Raw genomic sequence first — 16114 nt, forward strand, 5'->3', positions numbered from 1 at the left:
TTCTCTTCAATATATGTATATGTAAAGGTATATTTGTACAGTAACAACCACAATGACAAATTGCAGATAACTGTCCATTGGGTTGTGCACCGTATTTTAGCTAATGCTGACCAGTTTTCAATACCCATCCATGGAGCAGATTCACTTTCAAAGGTAGAATCTGTAATGCCACCAAACAGTGACCTCTAGGTAAAAGTGCCCTGCTTGATACTGCACTGCCCATACTGCACATGTTTCTCTGATGTGTGGGTTGTAATTGAGTGGGGACAAGGAAGGTGTTGCTATAGCTGGACACACCTCAGACTCTGCCAAGAGAGGTATGGAGAAACTATAATATGTTACTAAACTCCAACCCACACATCAGACCAAAACTAAATATATAAACAATACGGAATTACAGGTTCTACCAATCTGAAATCTTCATTGCAATGTTTCTGTCTATTCCAGATACAATTGTTCCCCAACAACAAATACAATAATGGCTGAGTCAAGGCCTCACTGCTGTAACCAATGTGGGGAAGGCTTCAGTCACTCTGGAAACTTGAAAAAAAAGACACCAGCGTATTCATACAGGAGAGAAGCCCTACCACTGTGACCAGTGTGGGAAGACCTTCAGAGAGTCTGGAACCTTAAAGAAACACCAGCGTATTCATACAGGAGAGAAGCCCTACCACTGTGACCAATGTGGGGAAGGCTTCAGTCAGTCTTGGACCTTAAAGACACACCAGCGTATTCATACAGGAGAGAAGCCCTACCACTGTGACCAATGTGGGGAAGGCTTCAGACAGTCTGTACACTTAAAGACACACCAGCGTATCCATACAGGAGAGAAGCCCTACCACTGTGACCAATGTGGAGAAGGCTTCAGTCAGTCTGCAAGCTTAAAGACACACCAGCGTATGCATACAGGAGAGAAGCCCTACCACTGTGACCAATGTGGGGAAGGCTTCAGAGAGTCTGGAGCCTTAAAGGGACACCAGCGTATTCATACAGGAGAGAAGCCCTACCACTGTGACCAGTGTGGGAAGAGCTTCAGACAATTGAGTGACTTAAAGAGACACCAGAACATTCATACAGGAGAGAAGTTATATCCCTGTGACCAGTGTGGGAAGAGCTTTGGTCGCTCTGGAAACTTAAGGAATCACCAGCGTATTCATACAGGTGTCAAACACTAAAAATAAGTAGAAACTGCTTAAAACATTTACAAATTCAACAGCGCATTCATACTGGACATAAATCAAACATTCCTCTGTCTATTGAAAAACCTATGCATTTAATTTTTTGTATCTGTAAATAAATCTCCTAATTACATGACTATTATGCTGTCAGAACAGTGTTATGTTTGTAGATTAAATATGTAATGTTCTCTTGGCCATTTTCATGTTTAACAACCAGGAAATGCCTAAAATAACGTTGTATATACTTTATTTGAAATCTGGTAATCCATTTCACTGGTTTTGTTATCTAGTTACAACACTATTGTACCACCAAGGTAAGGTTATGTTTATACATGATACAATGATCACTTTGGTGACAAAGCAAGGCTTTTGTTTTGGGAGAAGGAGAGGCAATGCTTTGTTTACAATGGCTCCTTGCTGCCCTCTACTTGTCAGACAATAATTATTGCAGCTTTAACATATTTTGTAATACACATTTCAAGAGGTTATTGCATGTACTTATCATCATTGATTTTTTTTGGCCAAAGGTTTCGTTTACCTTTTTAAGGGAAAAAAATCGTTAAAATTCTTCAATTTAAATATTATTTTAAAGGTGCACTACGCAGTTTCTGAGAAAGGGGTTTTTGTTTGCATGGCCTACAAAATACATTTACTATTTTTCTTCTCTCTTGTGTTATTATAAATGAAAACAAAACTCCATAGTGGACCTTTATGCCAAATAACCGTAAGATCACATATTTGAATATGTTTATACCCACACGTTGTAAGCCATGTAGATGTAAAATATGTATTTTACAATTGTTTCATTATGTTACTATACAATGTTACTAGTATTATGTTTTATTAACCTTTATTTACCCAGTAAGGTTCGCTGAGCGGATTCTCTTTTTCAGCCCAGATTTCTTTCCTGCCGGTCCGGGGGATCGGACCAGCGACCTTCCGGTCACAAGCCCACTTCTCTAACCATTAGGCCACCACTGCCCCCCAGACATTCTGGAAATGGTTCAAATGTACAGTATTTTTCACATTTCTTAAGACCATGTGCTATCAGAGGCCAGTCTTATTATTCCATCATTTATTTTTGTTGGACCATGCTTTACCTCTGTCTATTTGATGACTGTATGCAAATAAAAAAGTATTACATCAATACTGTCCTGTCAGTGTTATTTTTAGATTAAGTATTTAACATTCATGAAATTTTTCACTGGAGGGCAATGTGGGGAGACCATCAGTACATGTGGCAGTTTAAAGATACAATAACATATTCATACAGGAGAGAAGCCCTACCACTGTGACCAATGTAGGAATGGCTTCAGTCACTCTGGAACTCAGTATTTTGGACCACTTAAATTAGCCTCTGATTAGCTTACCCAGTATATTGTAAGAGAGAGAATATTGATATATTTGAACTAAAATATGTACAAATTAAACTCAAATATATGCAGGTGCAGATATTGCAGTGATGCATAGTGATTATACAAAGTGTATCCTAATAATTATCTTCCAAGGTGATTGGAGGAGGAAATATCACCTTGTGTTTGATGGAGGGAGAGTCTATTGTTCTTCTGATTGGCCAATCAGTTCCAAGCAGCTAACTGCTCAACTGTTGGCTATATTGTATGTGAACAGGTTGGTCCTGTTTTTGCTAGATGAACCACCTTCCAGAAGATTGTCAGGTTTATATATGAGGGTGTGAATTGGTCCAATTATAAGATAGATTTAGCTGTTCTTATAGCAGAGGTACATTTATTTAGTGAAAATTAACCAATGAGCAGGATCCCCTGAGTGTCTGGCTTGAGCCCAGGCAGAATCCCTGTCTCTAAGCAGAGATGTTAGTTGTCCCGGCATAACGTAATAAGCATTTGTATAGCAGTGGGATACACTCCTCCTAATTGATTTGCAATTGAAAAGTCAATGGGAGCAGACTGGAGCACCCTACAGATCAATGGCACTGAAACCAAACCAGGCTGAAATGGTGGTAGCATTGTTCTCACTGAAAATCTACCCAAATACCTCTGATGGACAATAGCTTAACATTACGCCTCAATTTACATGACAGTCTGCCATCCTTTCCTTCCAATGCTTGGTGTCGCGCCCCTACTCTGCCTCTGACCCTCATCCCCGGTGGGATGGCAATAGGGAACATATCACATCCTGTAGTGATTCTAAGTGGAACTGAATGAATATAGTTTATTTTCTGTCTTTGTTTACAACAAATTATAAACACACTTGCGTGGAGTGGACTTACAAAAAGAAAAAATCACAAATGTACATATTCAAAGTAAGCTCACACACAAAATCCCAACTCAATGACTGAAAAAGGAATAGGCTGAAGCACATTTATGTAAAAATGTAATTGTTAAATACAATTCTGAGTCTTACAAGAGTCTTTGGAGCAGAGTGTATACATAGTTGGAAATAGCAGCAGCATCAAGGCTTTCAGGTGATTCCATGATGGTAACTTCAAATTGAAGTTAATCAATGGATTTAAACACAGGCAATGTGGGGATCGTGCTTATTTTATTTGATAAAAACAAATGTTAATATTTCCAATTGATCAGTATTGGGTTGAAATGGAACATAGCCACATTATATATTAAACAGATTATTCCTGTGTTCGGTAGGCCTGGGAATGCTGATCCAATGTTGGAAATTAATTTATCAATATCAAATTTAAATACATCATGTCAACATTTGATCAAATAACCCGGTTATGTTTCATACATCTTGAAATTAAATCTTCAACCAGATTACTCTATGTTAGACAATATCTTGGTCTGACAAATTCATTTTTTTTAATCTGATGCCATAATCTCTTCATTCACCAGCCAACTGGATGGTCAGTAATGTAAGTAATGTCAGACTCAATGTTTATTAAAAACCATGAAATACATCAAATGAATACATTTCCTAAATACACTTAAATTAAAAGTCCCACTGAGGATTGTGTTTGATTTGGAACCTAAAATATGTAAATATTTAAGGATTTGGGCTCAATTCTGATCATCCAGTATCTTGTAAGAGAGAGAATGTTGAAATAATACAAGTACAATAAGTACAAATAAAACAAAATATATACAAGTGCAAATACTGCACACAGAGTATTGCTGAAGGTTATAAAGTCAGATTTCAGTTGTTCTGATTGCTGGAGTTTGATGTCAACAATTCCAACATGGACGATGGCAGTGTTTATTAAGTGGAATTCACTTACATTTACATTTACATTTAGTCATTTAGCTTTCACTTTTATCCAAAGCGACTTACAAGTTTTGTACAAGTCAGCAGGAAGGGTACAACTGATGTATGTTTATTTTGCAGCAATTATTTGTTGTTGCCGCCATCTTTAGTGTTACATCCCCTCACTCCAGGGCCCTATTCCCCGTACCTGGTTCAACTAAGTCGATCAAGAGTCCCATTATCCAGATTCAGTTAACCCGATGTTTGAAGCCGGGATTTTCCTGTTCCTGGAACGCTGATTCAGTCTCGTTAACTCGAGCCAGACTTGAGACTCTGGATAAGTGCGCGCGGCCGCTTCAGTTGAAAAGACAGCAGGTGTAGATCGCAGAAATCCTGATCTTCTAACGGCATTGATTGATTGATTGTTTTACAGATTGCAGGCGGCTCAATAGCCTTGCCGACAAGTTAAATGCATAATCTATAGCTGGGGTCAGCAACCTTTTTGACATGGAGTGCCTGTTTGAAATATAGTTGTAACTAGTGTGCCTCAACAATATTCCATGCATCGTAATTTTTTTTTCTCATAATCAGGTATTTTTTATGATAATTTTTACATTATTACATCATTATTGTTATTGTTATTATTAACAATATTATTATGATGGTTGTATCAACCCTACATCTGAGTTGGGGGGGGGGGATGCAATGCAGACAAACAGCTGCATACAGTGCGACCATTTCACTCACATTTGCCCATTCATTTTTGGACACATCACACACCATCGGTGTGTGTACTGTACGTGTGCGGTCATAGCTCCACCTCCAGGCCTAATGAAGAACACCAGGAGAACACCAGGATGTGAATGGAGGGTGAATGTGAGGTATATCGTGTAAATAAGTTTTGATTGATCGCAAGACTACACTGTAAAAAAAAAAATTATAATAAGTTACCAGAACTTAAAAATATTGAGTTCAGTTACTGTGCATTAAGGTTTTCAGTTTTCAATCCATAATAAGTTATCAGAAAAATAAGTACACAACCACATTATTTCAACCTAATAAAACTATGTTTATTGTCATTGTTTTAAGAACACAAGTTGACTTGGTAATACTCACATTTTGAGTAAAAAAAAATGGCTTTTAACATGTGCAATGTTCAATGAAATAGAAAAATAAATAATACAATTTGTTGATTAATCCCACTGGTCACAATGGTGACCGTAATAATGTTTTTGTTATAAGGCTCTGCAAATGTTACTGAAAGATGTAGCAATGTATTTCCAGCTAAATTGAACGGTTTGTCCTTTTGACTTTCACGCAGACGACCGGGGTTCGAATCCTAGTCTTTTCCTTCTTTTTGCAATGTAGAAATAATTCAATTTGGTGCACGTTGAGAGCTATATAAAGAATGACATCCTCAATGCATGTAGATTTATAATATTTTAACTTAAAACTAGGCTACTTTTGCGTATAATCATTAATATTATATTCCAAAAAATTATATTGGAAACACGGGGTTTCGAACACCGGTCGCCCGGTTGCCAGGATTGAGCACTACCGCTGCGCCACTGTGCCAGACGGGATAAATTCATTGTTTATCCCTTAATGGAGGAGAGACCCGTGTTTAGAATATTCTTTCTTTTGAATGAAGTTTTATCTCTTTATTCTCAAATGCATTAATGTGACGTCAACGGCTCATTCAATTTCTCAAATCCGTCAAACAGCGCATCTCATCAGACATTTTAATCCCAGTTACAATATCACACAAAATCCACAATCCCCGCATAGACACTTATTAAAATAACCACATGCAGCGTGTATCGCGACTCCGAGCGCCGTATATGACGTGCATTATTTTATTTAGGACAAAGTAAATCTATAGGCTCAATATGATTTATTATCAGCATTTAGTTCTATTATTATACATTTCAAAAGCCCCATCTAGGAAAACGAAGCACAGAAACATAATTCAGAATGGTATAATGGGATCTAGACTGTGAGAATAATTTCAGGAAACGAGCTGTCACTTCTTTGCGGGGGCGTGGCCATGGTTCATCCGGCTAACTGAACTTAACCCTGCTCCCGACCAGGCTCAAACTTTTTGATCTGTTGTCATGGTGATTTAGACAATCGAGCTTCGGGGAACAGGAAGGTCCGGCTTAAGTCAGGCTTGACCGAAAGTTATCCGGCTAACTCAGTTATCCAGGTACGGGGAACGGGGCCCAGTTCTCAGGCTGCAGCTGGTTTGAAAGTGAAAGTAAACACAGCTTCTCTGCTGGCTGTGGCTCCAGGGGAGTTGAACAGTTCTGGCTCTGCTAGTTTCTTTTCTATATTTTGGCGCTTTTTTGGTGGACAAACCACAGCACATGTGCACCGTGACTCATGACTGGAGACTAGCTCTGCTACCACACATAGCCTACATAGCATTTGTTTTTCACCTTGTTTAACTAACCAGAAAATGCCTAAGAGATGGTTTTATGTACTTTATTTGATCCATGCATGAATATGATTTCTTTTCAGTTTTTTTCTCTAGCGGAGAAACCGGAACATCCGCACAAGAACCAGTAGGTTCAGGGGCAGTTTTTTCCCACAAGCCACAAGACTCCTGAACAAGGACAAGAACAGGAGATATCCCTATTAAAGACTCTTGAACACACACCTGATAAAAACTCTTGAACACACACACCCTGCACTTCACCTTAATATGCACATACACATATATACGCAAGACACTTTCTGTAAACATTGACTATTTTATTTGATCTTACCTCATTTCATATTTTATTTGATCTTACTACTATTACTTATTGTTACCATTCTTGTATGCATTGTTTCTTAATTGTGCACTGCTGCAATGTGCCTGTATTGTTGTATATTTGACAAATAAAGAACTTTTATAAAGAACTTGAACTTCCCTTCCTCTAACTCAATGCTGCCCAAACTTAATTTACCTGGCTATATGTGTGCCCACAGATCAATTTACAAATAAAACACAACAACACTGATGACATACCAGAGCCAATGGCCCGGGCATAATGTAATACGCATTTGTATAGCAGTGGGATACACTCCTACTAATTGATTTGCAATTGAAAGGTCAATGGGAGCAGACTGGAGCACCCTATGAACATATTCATGGCAGTGAACACTGTACACACAGGTGTGGAGAGGCTGAAATGGTGGTAGTATTGTTCTCACTGAAAAGCTATCCAAATACCTCTGATGAGCAACAGCTTAATGTTATGTTTCGATTGACATGATGACAGTCTGCCATCCTTTCCTTCCAATGCTCGGTGCCGCGCCCCTACTCTGCCTCTGACCCTCATCCCCGGGTGGGATGACAATAGGGAACATATCACATCATGTATTGATTCTAAACGGAACTCAAGATTTAATAATCTAATTATACAATTCTGTATTTTATGAGACAGATGGAAACCCTAAACATCCTTCTCCTGTATTGCCACATGCTTCATCACAGAGTCTTTGGAGAAGAGTGTCCACATAGTTTGCCATAGCAGCAGCATCAAGACTTTCAGGTGATGACATTTTGAAAAATTAAACCGGTTATATTTCATAAATCTTAAAACATTTACATACTCAACAGTGCATTCATATTGGACATAAAATCAAACATTCTTTTGTCTATTGTATAAACCTATGCATTTAAAAGTTTGTATCTGTAAATAATCTCCTAATTACATCACTTTTATGCTGTCAGAACAGTGTTATGTTTGTAGATTAAATATTTAATGTTCTCTTGGACAGAACATTGTATATACTTTATTTGAAATCTAGTAATCCATGCATGAAACTGGCATTTGTCACTGGTTTTGTTCTCTAGTTACAACAAGATTGTACCACCAAGGTAGGTTTATGTTTATACATGATACAATGATCACTTTAGTGAGACAAAGCAAGGCTTTTGCTTTGGGAGAAAGAGAGGCAATGCTTTGTTTACAATGGCTCCTTGCTGCCCCCTACTTGAAAATAATTATTGCAGCTTTTTTTTGTCCACTTTTTCTCCTTATTTTTCTATTTTTCTCCCATCCCAATTTCATATAGCCAATTCTCCCCTCCCCTGTCTTGAACGTTGCTAGACTATGCCTCCCACTGGTCGGCTGTAGTGAGGATAGAAGCCTTGCATCACGTGTCCCCTCCGGTACACGAGGAGGCAGCCTGTCACATATTTTCACCAGACAGCGCGGACTCTCAGTGGTGAGGAGTAACGTGTGGGAGGCTCACGCTGCCCCCGATACTTCCTGTCTCTGCTGTGCAGGCGTCACCCAACCGACCTGTAGGAGTCGCTGTCCACAATGTCCAATCCCCACCCATCGACTTCCACCCGCTACCTCTGTCAATTGAGATAGTATGGCGACTGGTCCAAGCCGCAGGCAATGCTGAGTGCTGACACCGGGATTCGAGATCGGAGTCTCTTGCATTGGTGATGAGCGCAATCTCCGCTACGCCATCCAGCTGCGCTAATTATTGCCGCTTTAATATTTGTAATGCACATTTCAAGAGGTTATTGCATGTACTTATCATCATTGATTTTTTTTGTTGCCAATGGTTTCGTTTACTTTTTATGGGGAAAAAATCTTTCAAATTCTTCCATTTGAAATATTATTTTAAAGGTGCACTACGCAGTTTCTGAGAACGTTTTTTTTTAGCAGGGCATACAAAATACATTTACTATTTTTTTCTCTCTTGTGTTATTATAAATGAAAACAAAACTCCATAGTGGACCTTTATATGCCAAATAACCATAAGATCACATATTTGAATATGTTTATACCCACAAGTTGTAAGCCTTGTAGATGTAAAATATGTATTTTACAATTGTTTCATTATGTTACTATACAATGTTACTAGTATTATGTTTTATTAACCTTTATTTACCTTTATTTACCCAGGGTAGGTTTGCTGAGCGGATTCTCTTTTTCAGCCCAGATTTTTTACTGCCGGCCCGGGGGATTGAACCAGCAACCTTCCGGTCACAAACCCGCTTCTCTAACCATTAGGCCACCGCTGCCCCCTAATGTATCTAGGAAGGGCTTCAGTCACTCTGGAAATGGTTCAAATGTACAGTATTTTTCACATTTCTTAAGACCATGTGCTATCAGAGGCCAGTCTTATTATTCCATAATTTATTTGTTTTGGACCATGCTTTACCTCTGTCTATTTGATGACTGTATGCAAATAAAAAAGTATTACATCAATACTGTCCTGTCAGTGTTATTTTTAGATTAAGTATTTAACATTCATGACATTTTTCACTGGAGGGCAATGTGGGAAGACCATCAGTACATGTGGCAGTTTAAAGATACAATAACATATTCATACAGGAGAGAAGCCCTACCACTGTGACCAATGTAGGAATGGCTTCAGTCACTCTGGAACTCAGTATTTTGGACCACTTAAATTAGCCTCTGATTAGCTTACCCAGTATATTGTAAGAGAGAGAATATTGATATATTTGAACTAAAATATGTACAAATTAAACTCAAATATATGCAGGTGCAGATATTGCAGTGATGCATACTGATTATACAAAGTGTATCCTAATAATTATCTTCCAAGGTGATTGGAGGAGGAAATATCACATTGTGTTTGATGGAGGGAGTGTCTATTGTTCTTCTGATTGGCCAATCAGTTCCAAGCAGCTAACTGCTAAACTCTTGGCTCTATTGTATGAGAACAGGGCTGATTTACTGAAGTACTCATGGTAAATGGACTGTGTAACTGAGGGGTTACAAACCCTGACTGTATTAAAGATTGTGATAGATTAAACCACTGCTAGTTATGTACTTTAATTACTGGCCAGACAGTACATCAAATATAGATGGTGAACACCCACAAGAACACGGCATTGACACAGAAATACTATTGGAGGGTAATTTATTATTATTAGGCAACGTTAGGTTACAGAATGAGAATTAGGGTCGCGCTTGTATGGCGAAGAATATACATAAAGTCAGTCAAGAGCATAAGTCACTAAGAATAGCAGGAATCCTACGATGGGTCTAAGCTGACGCCACCTGTTGTATAGTAGCAATTATATAGGGCAACACCGGTACCAACTGGAGACAATGGGTTCCCTCCGGGGTGTAAGGCCTGGAGGGTAGAGGAATGTTCGGGTACTCCGTCTGAGTCAACGAGGAATAAAGAGACTCCAGGTACAGGAGTCGGTGCTTGTACTCCCTTGATCAGCAGACAAAAGCAATAGTTGTAATCCACAGCATTGACGACAGCTAGCCAGCCCCGTCCACGAGGCAGGCCCGAGTGGTAATCCTCACGAGGTTAAATCCCAAACGATAGTGGAAATCAACGGTGCTCTTCTCCGGTAGTCACGTCCCAAATCAATATAATCCAACCAGGAATGGTTCTGCAATCGCCGGCGCCGATTCTCCTGTGTACATGTCCAGCGGTTCTCGCCTAGGACTCCTCGGGTGTGGGCGACATATTTAGGCCACACAGCCTGGATAAGTGCACTAGCTAAAGACACGACGAACCGATGGGTAATGCTACACACGGAAGAACTGTGGCCGCACGATATACAATAAATGATCGACTATTGACTTCACATTAGATTAAGTCGAACTCAGCGTTACTTCATTAAACTCTGACACTTTAACATTCTATTCGCACGCGGTTCTCAATGCTCTATTCAGACGCAAGGTTGCTCACTTCACTGCACGTTGACTCGTGGTGAAGGTGGGTAAGGTTTAGGTAAGGTACTGCTGTTTACACCTGCGCCGTATTTATACTTAAGTGAATATCTAGTCCCAACCTCAGTCCTTGTCTCGTATTACTACGCTGACTCTGGGCATGTTCTGACATGCCTGCAGTTGTCTTTGAACTTGCCGTTGGGGGCTTGCGCGTTGGCGCCTGGGGGCGCTGTCCAATAGGAGAGCGAATATTACTCTGGTCTGTACGCAGGTAAAGGGATATTCCGTGTATATATATAAATTATATACAAAGTATATCAAACGATACATATATCTATTCAGTTTAATCTGGCCCTTCACAACAGACTGCATTTAGTGCTTTTATCCAAAGTGCTAAGTGCAGTCTCTCATGGGGGTGTCCGTTCATTATTATCCTCTAGTGAAAATGTCAGCAACTGCAATATAGAAATGTGTATTTAAAGGGATATTCTACTGAAATCTACTTCATGGTTGTAATTCCAAGCACATGTAACTCTCTGATATTGTAAACAGTTGCATTTAATAATGTGTCAGACCCAGGAGTGAAATCATTGAAAAGTCATACAATATAAGGAGATCTTTGTCAGACATTAGTCCATTTTCTTTTGCAAAACAGAAACACTTTGGATTTCTGTAGCTCATTCATTTGGAAATTAATAACACGCAGTGTCAGTTATACAGTATATAATTGTATCATCCAATAGTGGATGGCCAATATAATTTATATAAAGGTGAAGAGGACTGGACCCAGGATGGAACCCTGTGGAAAAACCATTGTTATCTGTAAGAATTCTGATTGGGCATTTTTCAATCATTCTGAAACCAGTCACAGGCTTTTCTACCCATATCAATGTTATATAATTTAATAATAGCAAAGGATTATCCACTGTATAAAATGCTTTAGATAGATCTACAAAAATAGCAAAACAATGCTTCTTGTTATCTAATGCAGATATAATGTAATTTGTAATTAATGTGCTGAAATAGTGCAGTGATTTGTTCCAAATCCAGATTGATACAGATTTAAAACTGAATGCGTTGAAAGGAATGATTTGAGTTAGTTCTCAATCAAGGATTTTGCTACATGAACCACCTTCCAGAAGATTGTCAGGTTTGTATCAATGGCACTGAAACCAAACCAGGCTGAAATGGTGGTAGCATTGTTCTCACTGAAAATCTACCCAAATACCTGTGATGGACAATAGCTTAACATTACGCCTCAATTTACATGACAGTCTGCCATCCTTTCCTTCCAATGCTCGGTGCCGCGCCCCTACTCTGCCTCTGACCAGTGGCGTCGTTAGCCCTGGGCTTCCGGGGCTTTAGCCCCGGATGTTTTTCTCCTAGCCCCGGATCTAAAAAAAAAGAAAGAAAAAAAAGAATTGTTTACATTTTTTTTTTACTTTTTTTTTTTTACTTTTTTTTTCTTTTTCTGATGTCAGCATCCCCATTGTCTGTGCTGAATGTTTGTTAGTGTTTGGTATTTTTTGTTGGTTTTTAGTACTTTTAAAACATTTTAGTATGTAGTTTTCATTTGATCCTATAATTTTTTCATTCACCGATTTGTGGACTTTTTTTTTAGTGTCCTGAAAGGCGCCTTATAAATCAAATGCATTATTATTATTATTATTATTATTATTATTATTATTATTATTATTATTATTATTATTATTATTATTATTATTATTATTATTATTATTATTATTATTATTATTATTATTATTATTATTATTATTATTATTATTATTATTATTATTATTATTATTATTATTATTATTATTATTATCATCCAGGAGGGAAAAGACACTTTGGATAGTAGGGACTGCATCTCTGCCTGTCCTGACCAGGAAACACTTTGCAACTGTGATCTCCTCTGGCAATAGTTGGATATTGTAATGTGTGGCGAGGGGTTGCAGCAATTCCACTGAGAGAAACTGGTCTGAGGCTGGATAACATGCCTGTATGCCTCTCATAAGTTGTTATCCAACTCATGAGAACCTGTTCTCAAGCTCTTGCAGCATTCTGTCCAGGACTGGATAGAACAGTCTCTGTCTCAGCTGATCTCCTGAGCTGAGGTCTGAGCTTGTGCCACAAGATGACTCAACTACATACTCGTCCATCCTTTTCTGCTTCCTCCTTTGGCTGGTAGTATGTTCCTCAATCCAAAGGCCATTACATATGGCCTTTGTCCTGTCATACATGTCCACTGCCATCTCTGAGGTGCGATAACCTTTGAGTGTGTCCTGCACTGTGCTTTTAAATAGTACAGATATTGAAGATGTGCACTTTAACGCAGCAGCACCTGGAGCCATCCATACCCATGTCCAGTGTCCTATAATAAGCTTTAATCGAACCTCGGATAGTCCGGTTGGTTTGGGGTGGTGTGAAAGCTCATTCACTCTTGCAAGTGAACCCTGCTGCGGTAATATTTGTAATGCACATTTCAAGAGGTTATTGCATGTACTTATCATCATTGATTTTTTTTGTTGCCAATGGTTTCGTTTACTTTTTATGGGGAAAAAATCTTTCAAATTCTTCCATTTGAAATATTATTTTAAAGGTGCACTACGCAGTTTCTGAGAACGTTTTTTTTTAGCAGGGCATACAAAATACATTTACTATTTTTTTCTCTCTTGTGTTATTATAAATGAAAACAAAACTCCATAGTGGACCTTTATATGCCAAATAACCATAAGATCACATATTTGAATATGTTTATACCCACAAGTTGTAAGCCTTGTAGATGTAAAATATGTATTTTACAATTGTTTCATTATGTTACTATACAATGTTACTAGTATTATGTTTTATTAACCTTTATTTACCTTTATTTACCCAGGGTAGGTTTGCTGAGCGGATTCTCTTTTTCAGCCCAGATTTTTTACTGCCGGCCCGGGGGATTGAACCAGCAACCTTCCGGTCACAAACCCGCTTCTCTAACCATTAGGCCACCGCTGCCCCCTAATGTATCTAGGAAGGGCTTCAGTCACTCTGGAAATGGTTCAAATGTACAGTATTTTTCACATTTCTTAAGACCATGTGCTATCAGAGGCCAGTCTTATTATTCCATAATTTATTTGTTTTGGACCATGCTTTACCTCTGTCTATTTGATGACTGTATGCAAATAAAAAAGTATTACATCAATACTGTCCTGTCAGTGTTATTTTTAGATTAAGTATTTAACATTCATGACATTTTTCACTGGAGGGCAATGTGGGAAGACCATCAGTACATGTGGCAGTTTAAAGATACAATAACATATTCATACAGGAGAGAAGCCCTACCACTGTGACCAATGTAGGAATGGCTTCAGTCACTCTGGAACTCAGTATTTTGGACCACTTAAATTAGCCTCTGATTAGCTTACCCAGTATATTGTAAGAGAGAGAATATTGATATATTTGAACTAAAATATGTACAAATTAAACTCAAATATATGCAGGTGCAGATATTGCAGTGATGCATACTGATTATACAAAGTGTATCCTAATAATTATCTTCCAAGGTGATTGGAGGAGGAAATATCACATTGTGTTTGATGGAGGGAGTGTCTATTGTTCTTCTGATTGGCCAATCAGTTCCAAGCAGCTAACTGCTAAACTCTTGGCTCTATTGTATGAGAACAGGGCTGATTTACTGAAGTACTCATGGTAAATGGACTGTGTAACTGAGGGGTTACAAACCCTGACTGTATTAAAGATTGTGATAGATTAAACCACTGCTAGTTATGTACTTTAATTACTGGCCAGACAGTACATCAAATATAGATGGTGAACACCCACAAGAACACGGCATTGACACAGAAATACTATTGGAGGGTAATTTATTATTATTAGGCAACGTTAGGTTACAGAATGAGAATTAGGGTCGCGCTTGTATGGCGAAGAATATACATAAAGTCAGTCAAGAGCATAAGTCACTAAGAATAGCAGGAATCCTACGATGGGTCTAAGCTGACGCCACCTGTTGTATAGTAGCAATTATATAGGGCAACACCGGTACCAACTGGAGACAATGGGTTCCCTCCGGGGTGTAAGGCCTGGAGGGTAGAGGAATGTTCGGGTACTCCGTCTGAGTCAACGAGGAATAAAGAGACTCCAGGTACAGGAGTCGGTGCTTGTACTCCCTTGATCAGCAGACAAAAGCAATAGTTGTAATCCACAGCATTGACGACAGCTAGCCAGCCCCGTCCACGAGGCAGGCCCGAGTGGTAATCCTCACGAGGTTAAATCCCAAACGATAGTGGAAATCAACGGTGCTCTTCTCCGGTAGTCACGTCCCAAATCAATATAATCCAACCAGGAATGGTTCTGCAATCGCCGGCGCCGATTCTCCTGTGTACATGTCCAGCGGTTCTCGCCTAGGACTCCTCGGGTGTGGGCGACATATTTAGGCCACACAGCCTGGATAAGTGCACTAGCTAAAGACACGACGAACCGATGGGTAATGCTACACACGGAAGAACTGTGGCCGCACGATATACAATAAATGATCGACTATTGACTTCACATTAGATTAAGTCGAACTCAGCGTTACTTCATTAAACTCTGACACTTTAACATTCTATTCGCACGCGGTTCTCAATGCTCTATTCAGACGCAAGGTTGCTCACTTCACTGCACGTTGACTCGTGGTGAAGGTGGGTAAGGTTTAGGTAAGGTACTGCTGTTTACACCTGCGCCGTATTTATACTTAAGTGAATATCTAGTCCCAACCTCAGTCCTTGTCTCGTATTACTACGCTGACTCTGGGCATGTTCTGACATGCCTGCAGTTGTCTTTGAACTTGCCGTTGGGGGCTTGCGCGTTGGCGCCTGGGGGCGCTGTCCAATAGGAGAGCGAATATTACTCTGGTCTGTACGCAGGTAAAGGGATATTCCGTGTATATATATAAATTATATACAAAGTATATCAAACGATACATATATCTATTCAGTTTAATCTGGCCCTTCACAACAGACTGCATTTAGTGCTTTTATCCAAAGTGCTAAGTGCAGTCTCTCATGGGGGTGTCCGTTCATTATTATCCTCTAGTGAAAATGTCAGCAACTG

The sequence above is a fragment of the Notolepis coatsorum genome, assembly GCF_963971535.1.
Source record: "Notolepis coatsorum genome assembly, chromosome: 6".
NCBI classification, from domain to species: Eukaryota; Metazoa; Chordata; class Actinopteri; order Aulopiformes; family Paralepididae; genus Notolepis; species Notolepis coatsorum.